Source organism: Rhineura floridana, chromosome 20 (assembly GCF_030035675.1).
Source record: "Rhineura floridana isolate rRhiFlo1 chromosome 20, rRhiFlo1.hap2, whole genome shotgun sequence".
Lineage (NCBI taxonomy): Eukaryota > Metazoa > Chordata > Lepidosauria > Squamata > Rhineuridae > Rhineura > Rhineura floridana.
The window spans coordinates 4763190-4779898 of NC_084499.1; the positions used below are offsets into that span (position 1 = coordinate 4763190).

General features: G+C 44.4%; 1 long non-coding RNA gene across 3 annotated transcripts; it reads right to left on the bottom strand.

Annotated features, from left to right (window-relative positions):
• Positions 1-2314: 2314 nt before the first annotated feature.
• LOC133373764 (uncharacterized) lies at positions 2315-8110 on the bottom strand. Of its 3 annotated transcripts, none has more exons than XR_009759750.1 (8): positions 8090-8110; positions 4883-4999; positions 4648-4727; positions 4471-4567; positions 4236-4318; positions 3742-3840; positions 3305-3356; positions 2315-2478 (listed from the first exon to the last, which is right to left on the bottom strand). It is a non-coding gene; the product is annotated as an uncharacterized LOC133373764 (long non-coding RNA). The 3 variants fall into 3 exon arrangements; XR_009759749.1 differs by lacking the exon at positions 8090-8110 and adding an exon at positions 6545-6943; XR_009759748.1 differs by lacking the exon at positions 8090-8110 and adding an exon at positions 5190-6943.
• Positions 8111-16709: the final 8599 nt, after the last annotated feature.

Below are 16709 nucleotides of genomic sequence, written 5' to 3' on the forward strand. Positions count from 1 at the left end.
CAGGCCTTGCCCACACACTCACCTCCATAAGGGCTGGAAACTTGAAATAGAACCAGAGATTCTCAGGAAATGGAATGCTGTGCTTAATAAAACCACATTTGTGGCAGAGTGTGTATCTTGTGTGCAGAGTGGCCCCCATGTTCAGTCCTTGGCACCTCCAGTAAATAAACAAATAAGAGAAAAGGATCAGGTGGTGGGAAACAGCTTTCTCTGCACAGAAGAGAATTTCCTCCGCTGTCTCTTTGTTTCTGCTCTCTGTCTTACCAGAAATCCGTGTGTTTCACACAAGGTACGGGACAAATCTGGGTTGTGTTACCGAAAATGGGAAATGAGAGAAAAAACTCAAGGTGCCAAGATCAAACAAGAAGCAGAAAGCAGCAAGAATGTAAACTGTTCAAATATTTATTCAGGCCTGACACATTTCAGGTCAACAAGACCCTTCTTCAAAGCACCCTACAATCAAATACAGGCTATATTAATAAACGATGAAACAAAAAAACCTTAAACGTTTAATTGACTACAAAACCAACAACATACATTGTTGGATACATCTTACGTGCCAACATGCTGCAAACTGCTTACCGAACAAGTTACACAACACAGAGGGGACCAGCCTTTAAAGTTTTTAAAAAGGAAAAAAAAGTGGGGTGCAGAATATTCCCAGCAAAATTTACCTTAAAATCTTGACAGTGATTCATTTAACCATGGGGAGTGGCTTCATCCCAGAATCTTGCAGATGTCAGAAATGTGGGACCATTCCCCCACAGAAAAGGTTTCTTTTTCTGCCTTCAAGTCGATCCTGACTTACAGCAACCCTATGAATAGGATTTTCATGGTAAGCGGTATTCAGAGGTGGCTTACCATTGTCTTCCTCTGAGGTTGAGAGGCAGTGACTGGCCCAAGGTCACCCAGTGAGCTTCATGGCTGTGTGGGGATTCGAATCCTGGTCTCCCAGGTTGTAGTCCAAAACTCTAACCACTACACCACCCTGGCTCTCCACAGGAAAAGTAGGCGTTTTAAATAGACACACCTGGGATTCCATGCATTTTGAAGTTCACATGTCTGATCAAAGCTGGCTTGGGGGAAAAAAACACCTTCAACAACATTTCACAATAAACAACAGGATACCACAGGCTCCTCGCCTCAGCCAGACCCACAGGCCTGCCTTCCGCAGAAGGTTCTCCAAATCCCACCCCCAGGCCTCCCACCCACCTCATTGCTGGATTTCTCAGGCAGCATCTCACTCACCCTGATGGCCTGGGCAGCCAGATCTGTGGAAAAATAGACTGTTTTATTTCCCAATTTTAATTCACTCACGCCAAGTATTGTAATGTTGATACGTTCCATTTCTTGCTTGACAATTTCTAACTTTCCCTGGTTCATGCTTCTCACATTCCATGTTCCTATTGTGTGCGTTGTACAACTCTGGACTCTCCTTTTGCATCTGTTATGTGACCCTTTTAATTGTCAATGGCAAGGACGGAACCTGGGGCCTTCTCCATGTAAAGTGGGTATTCTACCACGAGGGATGGAAAGATCTGACCATCTCGGTTCTCTCCATTTTTAATTTTTTCAATCGTAAATTCCGTTCTCCAGATGTGTGCAGCAATTTGTGTGTTGTGTTTTTTAAAAAATCAGAAATTCTCCAGCATTTTAGTGTGAATTTCTGCTAATAAACCCATTTTTGTAGGGAGTTTCGACCAGTGTACATATTTTGCAAGCCATTTCTTATGATATAATGCATATTTGCATGTTACTTTCATGCATGTATTCATTTTTATGCACATTTCCCCCTAATCTATGCATTTTTGTAGACATTGGTTGGCAAACTGCATTGCAAAAATCGAGTAAGTGCAAATTTTGAAAGATGTGCGTTTCGGTTCTCTTATTGTTTCAGAAAGTGCAAATGTGATAGATTCAGCTTTAAATGCAAACTGAATCAGAATTCTTACCCATCCTTATCTACCGCTGAGCATTGATGGTGGTGAATTAAAATGGACAGGAATGGGACGTTTTCAATTGGGCACCTACAAAATATTTTACGCAGGAAATGAGAAATTAAGAAGAATCTGGGTTGCTTTAATAGTGAGAAGTGATGTAGCAAAAACAGTTAAGAGCTCTTCCCCAACCCGACAACCTTTTATCTGAACAACAGGAGGATGTGTTTTATTTTTATTTAAAGACACTCTGGAAATCTTTGGCCAGCAACTACTATCTGCCACAGCTGTGAAAAAGGGAGTCCCCTGGTGAGGATTGTTAGGAAAAAGCTTGAGAATAAAAGGAATGACAAATTCAAAATCTCAACAAAACTGGTTTATTATACAAAAAAAGATTTTAAAATATGTAACAGCAACAACACCCACAACAATCAACTTAGAACAACGCATTCAACAAGAAACAACAGTCCCTCCCTACTTGATCCAGTCTGTGGCATTCAACTGTCATCGTACCTCTCTACATCTTCGATGACGATTTCTTCTGGATGGAAGAGAAGAGAAAAGAGACGGAATGATGCCGGCTGTATATATTTCACATTTATACTTCACCCTTCACTTGAAGGTCTCAGGGCAGAAACACCCGAATTAACTATTTTACTTAGCGGCCAGGCTGCTGGATTCATGGTGACCTCTCTGGGTCTGCCTCCACTATGACCACTGACATGGCTGCCAGCCTCCACCATTTGGGGTTGGCAAACATGGCACCTCTCAGTCACTGTGCCCCCACCCCAGCCCGGATATTTCCTCTTGGTGCTGTTTTCAGGGGAGAGGGGCTGAGCCAGCAGCCACTGTCTTTTACTTCCCAAGTTGCAACGCCTGATGTCAATGTGCGGTTCTGCATGTTGGGAAAGAAAAAGTGGCAGTCCCTCCTCAGCACTCCTTCTCCCACTCAAAAGAAGCACCAATGTGTAAGTGGGGTGGAGGGGAGGGAACAGCAGCATGAAGGGAATGCTGGGGAATGTGGGGCCCCATCAGTGGCGCTTTTCCATGGGTCCACTGAGCCTGGATGCAGGCAGGGGTGTCACTGTGACATCAAGAAAGGAGGACTTTAGGGGCTGGGTTTTACGGCATCCTGCTGTGGGTGGCATTCACTGCTTCCCAGCTTGCTGTGAGGGCCACCTCAGGGAAAGATCCACGTTTGCTCTGGGTCAGGGCTGGGATTTCACGAGCCCTTGACTTGGGAGGTCTTACTGATGGACCTTGCACCGCAGAGGTAGACCCCCTGCCCCCAGTTGTGGCTACCAAGAATGGCTTTCTCTTGGGAAGGGAGTCCCCCTCTGTTCTTCCAGCGGGTGGATGTTACTTACCTTCACTGTGCCTCAGCCACAGACTGGCTAGTTCTGGAGGGAGGGTGGCTTGCTGGAGAGGAAGGAAATGCTGAATTAGATACTTAAAAGAGTATGAGTACAAGAGAACAGGGCAGCCAAATCAAGGCAGAGTGAGACGTGAAGGGAAGACTTGCCTCCATCACGGGCTGCTCAGCCCCAGCCTTTTGCCCCACAGGACCTCAGTGGGCCCTGCGGCCTAGAAGGCAGAGGTTGAAGGGCAAGTCCAAGGATGTGGGCAGGAAATGCCACCTGGATAACCCTGGCCACGCCACCTGATTTGTCTTCCTGATACCAGGCTTGAACGGGATGACCACTGTGAGAATCTTGTATGAGCCGCTTTGAGGGCCTCTGAAAGAGGCTACCAAGTGGGAAGTAAAGATTCTAAAGACAGAAAGGTAGGAAGGTCAGATACTAACCTTCAGGTTGGGGTGTCTTGCTGCATATGCCAGCAGCCACTCGATGCTGGTGGTTGCCTGTTTTCTCTCCCGACTACTGCTCAGATAACATTTCAGGTCCTGTGGGAGGAAACAGCACCTCAGGATCAGGAGGCTGCTTTGGGCCAAAGAAGGAGACCGCCACCACCCACCATGGAGTATATCCCACTAACATAGATCCCTTGCTTGTTGTCCTCAACTGTTCTAGAAGGACCACGTCCCTCCAAGCAATCCAGCCCCAAACTAAGGTCTGCAACTCCCCTGGCTGCTGGCTTTACATTGCAGGCTCCTTGCATGTCACCACCAGAAGTGTGGGATGATGCTATTTCGTGTGTCCAGCTTGCCTGTCAAGCGGGGGCAGGGGCTGAGGGGTACAGGTTGGGTGATCCTGCTGACAAAACATATGTCAGGTGGTGGCTTCCCCCTGCAAGACTCTCCTTGGATGAAACCAACCCTGATGCCATCAATACACTTACATTTGTAAGCAGACAGAGGGTCCTGGCAGTTGGGGCCTCGCAGAGGAGGCTCCGAAGCATCCTATTTAAATCCTCTTCAAGTCCTGATGGTGAAGACCATTGTCATCCCAGTGGGTCCATGATTCAGGAGAGGAGAAGATATACCAAGGAGAGAAAAGAGAAAAAGATTTTTAGCAATGGAGAAAATGCTTCGAGCCATATAAATGCAAGTCAAAACCCAAGACCAACGATTTACCTCCATGCCAACCTCTGTTGTGTATTCCAGGGCAGCTTCAAAAGTCATGTGAACAATGGAAGTCTTCACCTCTGCTTTGAATTCGGGTTTCATGAAGCTGGAGGGATGGAGGGGAGAGTGTCAGAGTCTGTTGTGAATAAAGAACCACCCCCACCATCTGCTGAAAAAATAGCATACCTCAATTTGAAGATGGCGTCAATTGCCATTTGGAGAATCTTCCCTGGGTGAAAAAAATGGTTTCGGTTTCCTATGATGTCCTGAGAGAGACCAAAGAGCAGGAAAGAAAAGTTATTTCGCTGTGGACATCAGGACTGCTCCAGTCTCAACACCCAGGATCAGGCTTTGATTTCACCTGGAACTGGTGGAACTGGTTCCCCCCTCAGCCAGAACCCCAGGCCTACATCTCACTCACCAAAATGGTCTGGGCAGTGAGGTCTTTTGAAAACAGCACGGTGTCGTCGCCCGCCAGGAAAGTCTGCCAGCAGGTTCTTGCGATGGTCTGGAGGAGACTTTCATCCCTGGCGAGTTTCTGCAATTGGAAACAGTGAATTGAGGGGATGGCTTCTCTGCGTCTGGTCTGAGACAGCAGAACTCAGAAAACAATGAGAGTCCCGCGGCCAAGCACCACGAGAGCACATTGCTCTTCGCTCCCGAGTAGTGGGGGGAGCTCCTGTTGTTAGGGTTATACTACCTGCTCTTGTATTTTCTCAAACACTAACCTCAGGCGATGGGGAGATGTTCCTGGTCGGGACGGGAGTCTGGAGGACACGGAATCATTCCAGAAGAGCCAGAATAGACATGTGGGTGGCCCAATATTTTCCAAGCTTTGCCATTGCCCTACAAATGGCCCTACAATTTCATGCATTGCTTTTGCTGTTCGTTGACTTGTAGGGCATCATAAGGGTTGGGAGCAGGAAAGAGGCGGCCAAGGTGATCGAGGGCTTGGAGAGAAAGTGGACAGAGGGGGAGTTTCTTCCATCAAATACTTTGGGTCATCCAGTATCACTGATGGGGAAGATTTAGCACAGAGCACAGAAAGGGAGTCTTCAGGTACCATTTAATTAACTTATGGAATTCACAGGCACAAGGTGTGATGAGGACTAGCAGCTTGAAGGGTGGGAAAGGGGATTCCACAAATTCATGGAAGCAAGGAGAAGTCATCTATCTGTGGCTGTTATTAATGATAGCTCTATAGAACCTCCAGGTTTAGAGGCAACCTACCACTGAATTCTACCAGCTAGAGGGCAAAAAACAGGAGTGGGCTAATGGATATGGGCTTCTTGGAGACATGTGGCTGGCCACTGGACTAGATGGGCCTTTGCTGTGATCCACTAAGAGGATCTTTTTTCTCTTTTATGGAGACAGAGACACTAACCTGTTTTCCACAGAGACATAGTGTCTGGTGCATCTGTCTTGGGTGTGAGCTTAGACATCCTGCATGGAGGGATCCTAACATTCTCCCCCAAAGAAAAGGGAAGCATTCATGGCCTGCAAAGGTATCCTCAGCAAAACCTTTTTAGGAGGAGAGGGAGGAGGCTGCTTGGAGCATCCTGGAAACATGAAGGTGCAAGAGAAGATGAGCCTAAAACACTCGGGCAGCCCAGGAGTGTGAAGGAGTCTTGGCAGGAGCCAGAGTGACTGGCAGGCAGGCGGGGAGTGTCTGCTGAGGGAGACAGGTGGAGAGAGGAAAGATGGAGGAGAGGGACTGAGGCGGGAGGGAGAGTGGAAACGCAGAGAAAGAGTCTGGAGGAGTGGAGCCCTTCAGGAAGGGAGTCGGCTAGCTCAAGTCAGGACGTAAGACAGTTACTCTTGCGTAGATCAGACTGCAGTGGGAGAGTCTTCCTGGTCTCTGCAGCTCAGGACGTGGTGGAGGCAGGCATCGAGGGGCCCATGAAGGGAAGGCCCTGAGCTCAGGGGAGCAGCGGAGCGACTGGCCTAGGGAGGTGGTGGGGGCAAGGCCATGGGGGGGGAACCTGGACCCTCCCCCCAGAATATACATAGAGTCAGAGGAAATCCTACTTACAGTTTCAACATGACGTTTCTCAGACTTGCAAGCCCTGTCTAAACTACCTACCTAAATATCCCCCTAAGCTTCAGAATGTTGTCAGGCCATAAATCCATCAGGCCTAGCGACTGGAGAGCAGAGCAAATTCTTTGCTTTCTAATGGCAGCTTTTTCTTTAAATCTGTAAAAGGGAAGGTTCAGTAGCGCAAGTTTGTTCGGGTTGTATTGAAGACGCCATTTTCCATTTATAGTTTCTCTATGTGGATTACTGTTGTTATTGGAGTCTTCTTCACTGCCGTCCCCTAATTTGTTATGAGTAGACAGTCCTGGTGCGCTTAAGCATTCCTTACTTTCAGGCACAGCCTCACACTTGGCTTACAACAACACTAAACTCTGCTTCTACAAACTGTGAGGAAAATGAAAGGAATAGAGAGGAAAAAGGCAGGAAAACTAGTTGCGTTCACTTCTCATAATATTCAATAGGGGTTACATAAAAAGATATCCCTTTAGGCCTCTCTATGTGTTACACCCAAACCATTCCCCTTAAAGAGACAACAAACAGTTTCAACAGGCAGTCCACTGCTGCTTATGCTGATAGCGTTTCCAATGATGAATCTTGTTTCTGAAGCTCATACCTCTAAATCGTCTATCCCAAGTTAAACTCCTTAGGCTGTGTCATGCTTTCATTGGGCAAAATATTGCCTGCGCATTTTAGTTCCCAGCAAGCCAACTGGCAAAAACAGTCCACCAGAAGATCTGGAGGCCTAATTTGGAAATCCTCCTCCCTGCCACAGGCTGATTGAATGGCACACTGGGTACGTTACTCTGATACGTTTTCAATCAAAGGGGTATCCAGCAAGCCATGATTTACAGCAGAAGGGCAAAATGGTCTAGTAGCACTTGAAAGGCCAGGATGTATATTATTCCATAAGCTTTCATGGATTACCAAGAATGATGCATCTGATGAAGTGGACTCTAGCGCAAGACAGTTTATGTCATAATAAAATTGTTCAAGCCAAGGTGCTAATAATTTTTTCTTTCTTTCTTTTTGCCAAAATTACAGTAGGATCTGCTTTACAATGTTGTCAGGATTAAAATGCTATAAAATACTTTGGCAAACTTAAAATGTTAGTACAGAAAGTGGGATGGCACAGAGAATGGTTCAGATGCAAACTCAGTGTGCAGAGTCTATATGTGGTACCGGACCATGGATTGCACACCGCCTACACGTTCCACCCAGGCAAGCCTGTCCCAGCAGACAGCCACACGTTGGATTTACCAAGGATGCACGTGTTTGTAGACCAGAATATCCTAATGGGGCCCAGATACTTTTTAAAATTTATTTTTAGTTTGGGCTTTTTTACACGATTCCAAACCTGACCCCTCCCCCAACTCAAAATCGGGGGGGGGGCAGGCTGCAGAGAGATTTTTTCTTTTGATTATTACTTGTTTATCAATATTTATATCCACTCCAAGGAGCACAAGGTGGGATTCATGGGTCTTCTTTGTCCCCATGTTATCCTAACAACAACCCTGTGATGTAGGGTTGCCAGTTGTTCAGCTTTTACCTGGAGACTCCAGTATTTGGGGGTCTCCAGGTCTCCGGATGACTCACCTTAATCTCTAGACTCTTCACTTTCATTTTAAAAAAGTTTCTAGGTGGTCTGCTTCAAAAGATATAAACCAAAATGTCAGCCACACCCCCCCCAACTTCTGTTACTACTGGCTGCTCTAATCCCTGCACTTTCAGGTTTGTAGCCAATAAGTGAAGTCAAGGTTGTGCTTTGTTGATCTCCTTGGCAGTGCCTATGTTGTCTCCCAAATGGGTTAGTTGCCCGGTGCGCAGTACAGCCAAATGACCACACCAAGGTTGAAGGGTCCAACAAACTTTATTTCATTCTGGCCAGAAGAGGTGCAAGGCCATAATTCGCAAAACAAGCACACGACCCTGCTACACTTTTATACATTGCAAGCAAAACTTCATAGCACATTCTAATTGGCCCCCTAATGCCATCCTGCCACCTTTCCATTGGTCCATCTTCTAACTTATGCATGCCCATCATTTCTTATGCCCCCGGCACATTAATTTCTCCGCCCATATCTGCATTCCAAGCTAGCCATCACGCAATAGCTTCCCAGCCCGTATTTTTACTGATAAGCTTCAGCAAGGCATGTAACTCTTCTAGGCCTCCTAAACTTAGTTTCTTTTTTTCTTGAAAACACTAGCCCTTGAAAACGCTGACCCTGAGTCGTCATATCCCCCCTTTGAGACTTGAGTCCATTATTTAATGGATTCGCAGTTCTCACTTATCTGGCCCATTCGTAAGAATGCTTCAGCTTCCTTATGATTTCTTTCCACTGGACCTTCCTCCTTGCAAACAAAACATGCTGGTATTCAAAACATTCTTTGCTAAAAACATCCATACATTCTGCTTTTGTTCATATAGAGTATAAAAGTACCCCATAACTTTCCCCAAACCAGTCCCAAAAAGACAACATACTGAAACCTTCGGCTCATACTTGTTTTTTAAACAGGAACTTTAAGTCCTCCACAGGCTCTACTGTCCACCGCTGTCCTTTTGTGATGGCTTCCGGTACATCACTCTCAGGGGGTCCTTCTCGTTCGGGTGGAGCTGCCTTCACTCGGGTGTAGTGGATCCACAGCTTGACACCTTGTACCTTCACCGCTGCGTAAGTGGCGAGGAAAACCGTCACTGGTCCCCTCCACTTTGGCTTTAATGGCTCGTCCTTCCATGTCCTGATATACACCTGGTCTCCCGGCTGAAAGGAATGGACTGGCACCTCCAATGACAACGGCAAATGGTCTTGAACATATCTGTGGAGAGAAGATAACACAGCAGACAGAGAAGACAAATATTGCTGTACCCACAACCCCCCTGTTACATGCATTTGGGTACCCTGCGTCACCATTGGATTCCTTGGATATGGTTTGCCATATAAAAGCTCAAATGGGCTAACTCCTAACCTGGCCCTTGGTGACACCCTAACTCTCAACAATGCTAAAGGCAATGCATCTGGCCACTTCAAATTCCCTTCCTGACAAATCTTTGCCAATTATCTTTTCAAAGTCGGATTAATTTTTCCCACTTGCCTGCTGGATTGGGGTCTCCATGACGTGTGTAAATCCCATCTCAGTCCCAAAGCTTTAGCTAGAGAGGTTGTAACTCCTGCTACAAAATGAGGTCCTCGGTCTGAGGTGAGTCCTTCTGGCACTCCAAATCTGGGAATTATTTCCTTCATCATCCATTTGACCACTTCTCTGGCTTGGTTAGTTCTACAAGGAAAAGCTTCTGGCCATCCTGTCAAGGTGTCCACGAATACCAATAGGTACTTGTACCGTTGAAATCTTGGTAATTCTGAAAAATCTACTTGCCAGTATTCTCCAGCTGATGTTCCATGTCGTCCTGTCCCCGGTGGAGGCTTAGGCTGTATCTTTGGATTATTCTGACAGCATATCAGACACCTACGAGAAGCTTGCTCTGCCAAAGTTTGCATTTTAGGTCCTACCAAGATCCTCTGTAAATCCTGAGTCATTGCATCAGCTCCACGTGAGTGTCATTATGGTACTGATTAATCAAATGGACTAGAATTGTCTTGGGTACTAATATCTGTCCAGTAGGGACCCTCCACCATCCATCAACTTTCTCTTTAGCTCCTAATCTAGATGCCAATGTTTCTTCCTTCTTGGTATATTTTGGAGTTTCTGATGGTAACTTCACTTGTGGGACAAGAGCCATCTGTTTTGCTGGCTCTCCCCTGGCTGCTTTCTTAGCTGCAGCATCTGCTTTCCGATTTCCTTTCACCACATCCTGATCTCCCTTCTGGTGGGCACGACAATGCATTACTGCCACTTCTGTAGGGTCGTTTACTGCTTCCAGGAGCTTAAAAATCTCCATTCCATACTTTATTGGACTACCTGCAGAGGTTAACAAACCCCTCTCTTTCCATATAGCTCCATGGGCCTGCAACACTCCAAAAACGTATTTTGAGTCTGTATAAATATTAACCCTTTGTCCTTTTGCAAGCTCCAAGGCTCTAGTGAGGGCAATCAGTTCTACCTTCTGAGCTGATGTATTGCTCGGCAAGGCTTTAGCCTCCAGCACAGTCCATAAAGTAACCACTGCATAACCCTTCCTTAGCATCCATCACCGTCAGAACTGAATGTGGGGTGTAAACAGTCATAGATTGCCCCGGAGTCAGCTTCTTTGCCTCTTCCACCAGCAAAGCTGTTGCTGCTACTCCTCTTAGACATGCTGGCCATCCCTTGCTGGTCTGATCCAACTGCTTGGAAAAATATGCCGCTGGACGTCGCTGTGTACCTAATGGCTGAGTCAATACTCCACTTGCTACTCCTTGTCTCTCATGTATGAACAGATCAAATTGTTTTTCCAAATCCGGCAGTGGCAACTCCAGGTAAGGCTGGGAATATCCCCTGCCTGAAATCCTGGAGAGCTGCTGCCAGTCAGTGCAGACAATAGCAAAATGGACCAATGGTTAGACTCAATGTGAGTCAACTTTCTCTCAAGGCCAGAGTCGGGAGCGAGAGCTTAACTTTCTCTTCCTTCCTCTCTTTCTCTCTGTCTCACTTTCAGGTGCTCCCTTGTCCTCTTACCCCTCTCTGTTCTACTAAAGCCACTGCCAGCAAAGAAGCCTTTGTCCACGTTTTCTCTTGTTCCTCTTTTTTTTTCACCTGGTCTCTGTGTATACTTTGCAAGCAATCTCAAGCAACTGACTGATTGACGTACCTCAGCGCCATCCACCTTTTGCAACTTTCATCTCATGTCTGTGGCAGCCTGCCCAATAAACAAGGTGTTAAACAGTCTCTCATAGTCTTTCTCTTCTGGATTACTGTCTGGCAGTTTTTACACAGCCTCCCATAAAATGAAGAATACAAATTGAGCAGAGCTTGGAAAAGTTACTTTTTTGAACTACAACTCCCATCAGCCCAATCCAGTGGCCATGCTGGCTGGGGCTGATGGGAGTTGTAGTTCAAAAAAGTAACTTTTCCAAGCTCTGAAATTGAGGACATAAGTTTGTACAGTCCTCTGGATCCTCCCGGTAGGGGGCCATCAATTGTTTCCAGTTTAAGAGATCCGCCGTGGAGAAAGGGACATAAATGAGGGCTAGCCTCCCTCCTCCCAGAGCTTGTCTTAAAGGGGCCTGAAGCACTGGACGCTCTGAGTCTTTTGAGCAAGTACGACTTGCTACTGGGCTGCTCAGTTCCTGGGCATATTCTGCTAATTTCCGTATCTGCCGAAGATTCTCAAGGAGCCTAGGGCCATCCTGAGGGGTGGCTGCCAGATCTTTCTCAGGGGTGCTAGCTAACAACTTACCCCCCCCGAACCCAGTGATGACGCCTGGCTCACACAAGCAGGGGGAGCGGAGGGAGTCAAATCAAAACAAGCAGCGCATTCCTTTGGAGCAACCATGAGCTGTATTTCTTCCTCTTGCACGTCAGGATAAACTTTCTTAACCTCTTTTTTTCCTGCCACAACCATCACACTTCCCATACCTATGCCACAAGATTTTTGCACATCTTTATCTCTAAACAAACTCATAAAACACTCCACATAAGGTATTTCCACCCCCCCATTTTCCTTCACGCCGGCAAAATAACAACAACTGCAGTATACTGTTATGTTGTAGGGATCCATTTTCAGGCCATGTTTCTCCATCCTCTAGGGTATATTGAGGCCACCATTGATTGCAAAACATGATCAATTTCTTTTTTGTCAGGGGATCCCCTCCAAACTTACACCAATTAGCAAGGATGCATCCCAAAGGAGAGCAAGAAGGGGGTTTAGACTGGCCTGTACCCATAATGTCGACCTCTGCTCGGCTCCCAACCTGTGTGGGCTAAGGGGACCTCACGGAACTCGAACCCGGTCTTGCCACCCACAGCATCTATGCAGTAGGATTTTTACAGACACTTTCCCCACTATATTTTCCTTTCACTTTTCCCAGGGGAGAAACAATGTAAATATTACTTACCAGGCAGTCTTTTCCCCATCCCGTTCCCCAAGTTGTTGGCCCTTCAAGCGTTGCGCCGATGTGTCACCCACCGGCCTCGTCTGCGGCCTGGAGAGAACTTGACCGTCGGTGAACTCACCGTGGCGCCTCGGCCTTGATTCAATCCATGTCGCTTTCGAAGTCGGAGGGCTGAACCGGGCAAAGCTGTATATTGTTTCAGTCACGTCCCATCTGGGGTGCCAGAAACTGTTGTCTCCCAAATGGGTTAGTTGCCCGGTGCGCAGTACAGCCAAATGACCACACCCAGGTTGAAGGGTCCAACAAACTTTATTTCATTCTGGCCAGAAGAGGTGCAAGGCCATAATTCGCAAAACAAGCACACAACCCTGCTACACTTTTATACATTGCAAGCAAAACTTCATAACACATTTTAATTGCCCCCCTAATGCCATCCTGCCACCTTTCCATTGGTCCATCTTCTAACTTATGCATGCCCATCATTTCTTATGCACCCGGCACATTAATTTCTCCACCCATATCTGCATTCCAAGCTAGCCATCACACAATAGCTTCCCAGCACGTATTTTTACTGATAAGCTTCAGCAAGGCATGTAACTCCTCTAGGTCTCCTAAACTTAGTTTCTTTTTTTCTTGAAAACACTAGCCCTTGAAAACGCTGGCCCTGAGTCATCACCTAGACCCCATTGCAACACCAGAAAATGGTTGTTTTTTCCTGTTTATCAGAAAGTCTCATAAGCTGAGTAAGTATATAGCTTTCTGTTTTTTCTCTCTTGTGTGCAGGAGTCAAACAAGTTTAAATTTTCCTGGGCTGTTTATTTATTTATTTATTATTTATTTTGTTGCATTTATATACCGCCCATAGCAAGTAGCTCTCAGGGGGCAGTGTTGAAGGGGGCAGTGTTGTGAAAACCTTCCCAATATGAAGCTTTAATCCAGTACTTGCTTTTCTGGGAGTAAAGCTGCAATGCTAATCCTAGATACCTAGAGTAAACCCCATTGAATTCAATAGGACTTCCTTTTGAGTCAACATAGCTAGGATTGTGCTGTAAATTAATGGCGCTTTTGAGTGATCACAGGAAAGAATCGTGTTTGTGTTGCAAATCTTTCTCTCCCCCTCCAATCCTATTTTTTAAAGCAATTAGGCAGGGCTTACTTAAGTATCACTGTTTTTATTATGTAGGAAGCTAATACTGATTTTATTTTTTATTTTAAAAAATGTTCTGCAATGACCAACTGCTTTGACAATAAACTATTATATGGGGTTTATGTATTTTTACACTTGCAGTGTGTGTATATGGAGTCTTGCCAACAATTCTGTGAGGTAGGGTTCGGGATTGGAAACCAAGGCAGAACACAATCAGAAATAAATCCCTTTAAAATCCAATAACCATAAAAATAAGTATAAACTGTTGCAAAATAGCTTAAAGTAGCATGATTCTGAATTTTGGGTTGTGTGAATGAAGTCCCTTATCACTTGAGGCTGCAGTTCTCTGCATGTTTCCCTGTTTGAGTAAGCCCCATTGAATACAATGGGACTTGCTTCTGAGTAAACAAACATAGGATTGCACTATAAATATCTTTACAGGTTTTGTAAATAATAAACATGCTTATATAACTATTTCTTCATACTGTGTCCTAATAAGTATTTGATTTCACACTATGGTTGTAAATTATTATTTCCTCTACATTTTAAGTGTGCCCTTCTTCCTTGGGGTGGTCATGGTTCCCCTCTGTTGTATTCATCTTGAGGGGCAGAAAGGCTGAGAGATGGTGAGTAGCCCATGGTCACCCACTATACTTTATAGCTCATTTCCATTTTGAAAAATTAATTAAAACGATTTACATGCAGGCAAAGTTTATTAAGTAGATCCACACAATACTTTTAAAGCACATCCAACTCTCATTTAAAGCGCATGACTTCCCCTAAAGAATCCTGGGAACTGTAGTTTCCCCCTGACAGTTATAGTTCCCACCATCCTTAACAGACTACAGTTTCCATGAGTCTGTGGTGGGATTCATGTGCTTCAACGTGTGTTGAATGTGCTTTAAATTAATGGTGTGGATCTGCACTAGGTATGCTATGCATTCATTAGTAAATTGAAAAGAACAATGTTAAAAGATACCTTTTTAAATGGGAAGGGTTGTAGCTCAGTTGTAGGGTTGTAGCCTTCCATGCAAAGGTCCAAAATTCAGTATCTGGAAAAGATTATTGCCTGGAGAGCCAATGCTAGTCCATGTCATCAGAACAGAGCTAGATGGTACCAATTGTCCCGAGTCACTATAAGGCAGATTCCTTTGTTCCTAAAACCAGGAAGAGACTCAAGGGCCACATTGACTCCAAAATTTATTTATGTATTTTATTTACAACATTTATATACTGCTTTATTGTAAAAAAAATCTCAAAGCGATTTACAGAAGGAATTAAAACAATAAAATTATTGGCAAAAACAGTTACAGACAGGTATTTAAAAACATTCAAAATAATAAAACCAACAATGAATTAAAAACAGGTAAAAAACACATTAGCTTGTACATGCTGGGATAGGCTTGCCTAAACAAAAATGATTTTAGCAGGTGCTGAAAAGTGTACCATGAAGGCATTGTCAATAGGTTTTTGTTGTTGTAATATGCCTTGAAGTCGATTACGACTCATGGCAACCCTATGAATCAGCAACCTCCAATAGCATCTGTTATAAACCACCCTGTTCAGATTTTGTAAGGTCTGTGGCTTCCTTGAAATCAATCCATCTCTTGTTTGGTCTTCCTCTTTTTCTACTCCCTTCTGTTTTCCCCAGCATTATTGTCTTTTCTAGTGAATCATGTCTTCTCATTATGTGTCCAAAGTATGATAACCTCAGTTTCATCATTTTAGCTTCTAATGATCGTTCTAGTTTAATTTGTTCTAACACCTAATTATTTGTCTTTTTTGCAGTCCATGGTATCCGCAAAGCTCTCCTTCAACACCACATTTCACATGAGTTGATTTTTCTCTTACCTGCTTTTTTCACTGTGCAACTTTCACATCCATACATAGAGATCGGGAATACCATGGTCTGAATGATCCTGACTTTAGTGTTCAGTGATACATCTTTGCATCTGAGGACCTTTGCTAGTTCTCCCATAGCTGCCCTCCCCAGTCCTAGCCTTCTTCTGGTTTCTTGACTATTGTCTCCATTTTGGTTAATGACTGTGCTAAGGTATTGATAATCCTTGACAAGGTCAATGTCCTCGTTGACTTTAACATTACATAAATCTTTTGTTGTCATTACTTGAGTCTTCTTGACTTTCAACTGTCGTCCTGCTTTTGTGCTTTCCTCTTTAATTTTCAACAGCATTTGTTTCAAATCATTACTGGTTTCTGCTAGTAGTATGGTATCATCTGCATATCTTAAATTATTGATACACTAGTAGGCGAAAAACCTTGCAGTTTAGGAACGTACCTATAGCCAATATATATTTCTATCAAACTTTAAAAAGCAGGGAAATTGGGCAGCTATAGTGAATGCACCAAGGGAGCAGGAGACAATGGCCAATTTGTAATATTAAGCCACTTCCTGGAAACACCCTATGCGACTAGGGTTGGGCAAATCTGTCCATTCCAGATTCTCTCTATTTCTCAATTTTCCAATCTTCGGTTTGGTGTTTTACATTTCCAGAGCAGTTTGCAATATTTTTTTTTAAAAAAGTCATCATGAAAATTCATCAGTGAATTTCTCCTAATATACACATGTTTGTATGCAATTTTGCCTATAGTACACTTTTTTGTAAAGCAGTTTCCCCTAATATAATGCATGTTAACATTTTCACTAATACATTTATTTATTATTTATTTATAAAATATTTGTATACTGCTATTTCGTTAAAAACATCAAAGAGCTTTACAACATGTTTAAATATATATATAAAATTAAAAATACAATTAAAACAAAGGTCAGTTGTTACGAAAAGAACATGTTCTTAATTGCCTGCATAAGCCTGGCGAAAACAAAGGTTTTCAGCAGGCGTTTAAAAATTAAACCAGCAGGCGCCTGCTGAATCTCTGTTGGCAGAGCATTCCAGAGAACTGGGCCGATGACACTGAAGGCTCGATTTCGTGTTGATGTTAAATGAGCCTCGCCAACTCAGGGGACAACCAGAGTTGGTCCTGCAGAAGAGTATATTTAATATATGCATTTTTATCCACACATTCCCCTAGTATATGCATTACACATTACTTGGCAAGA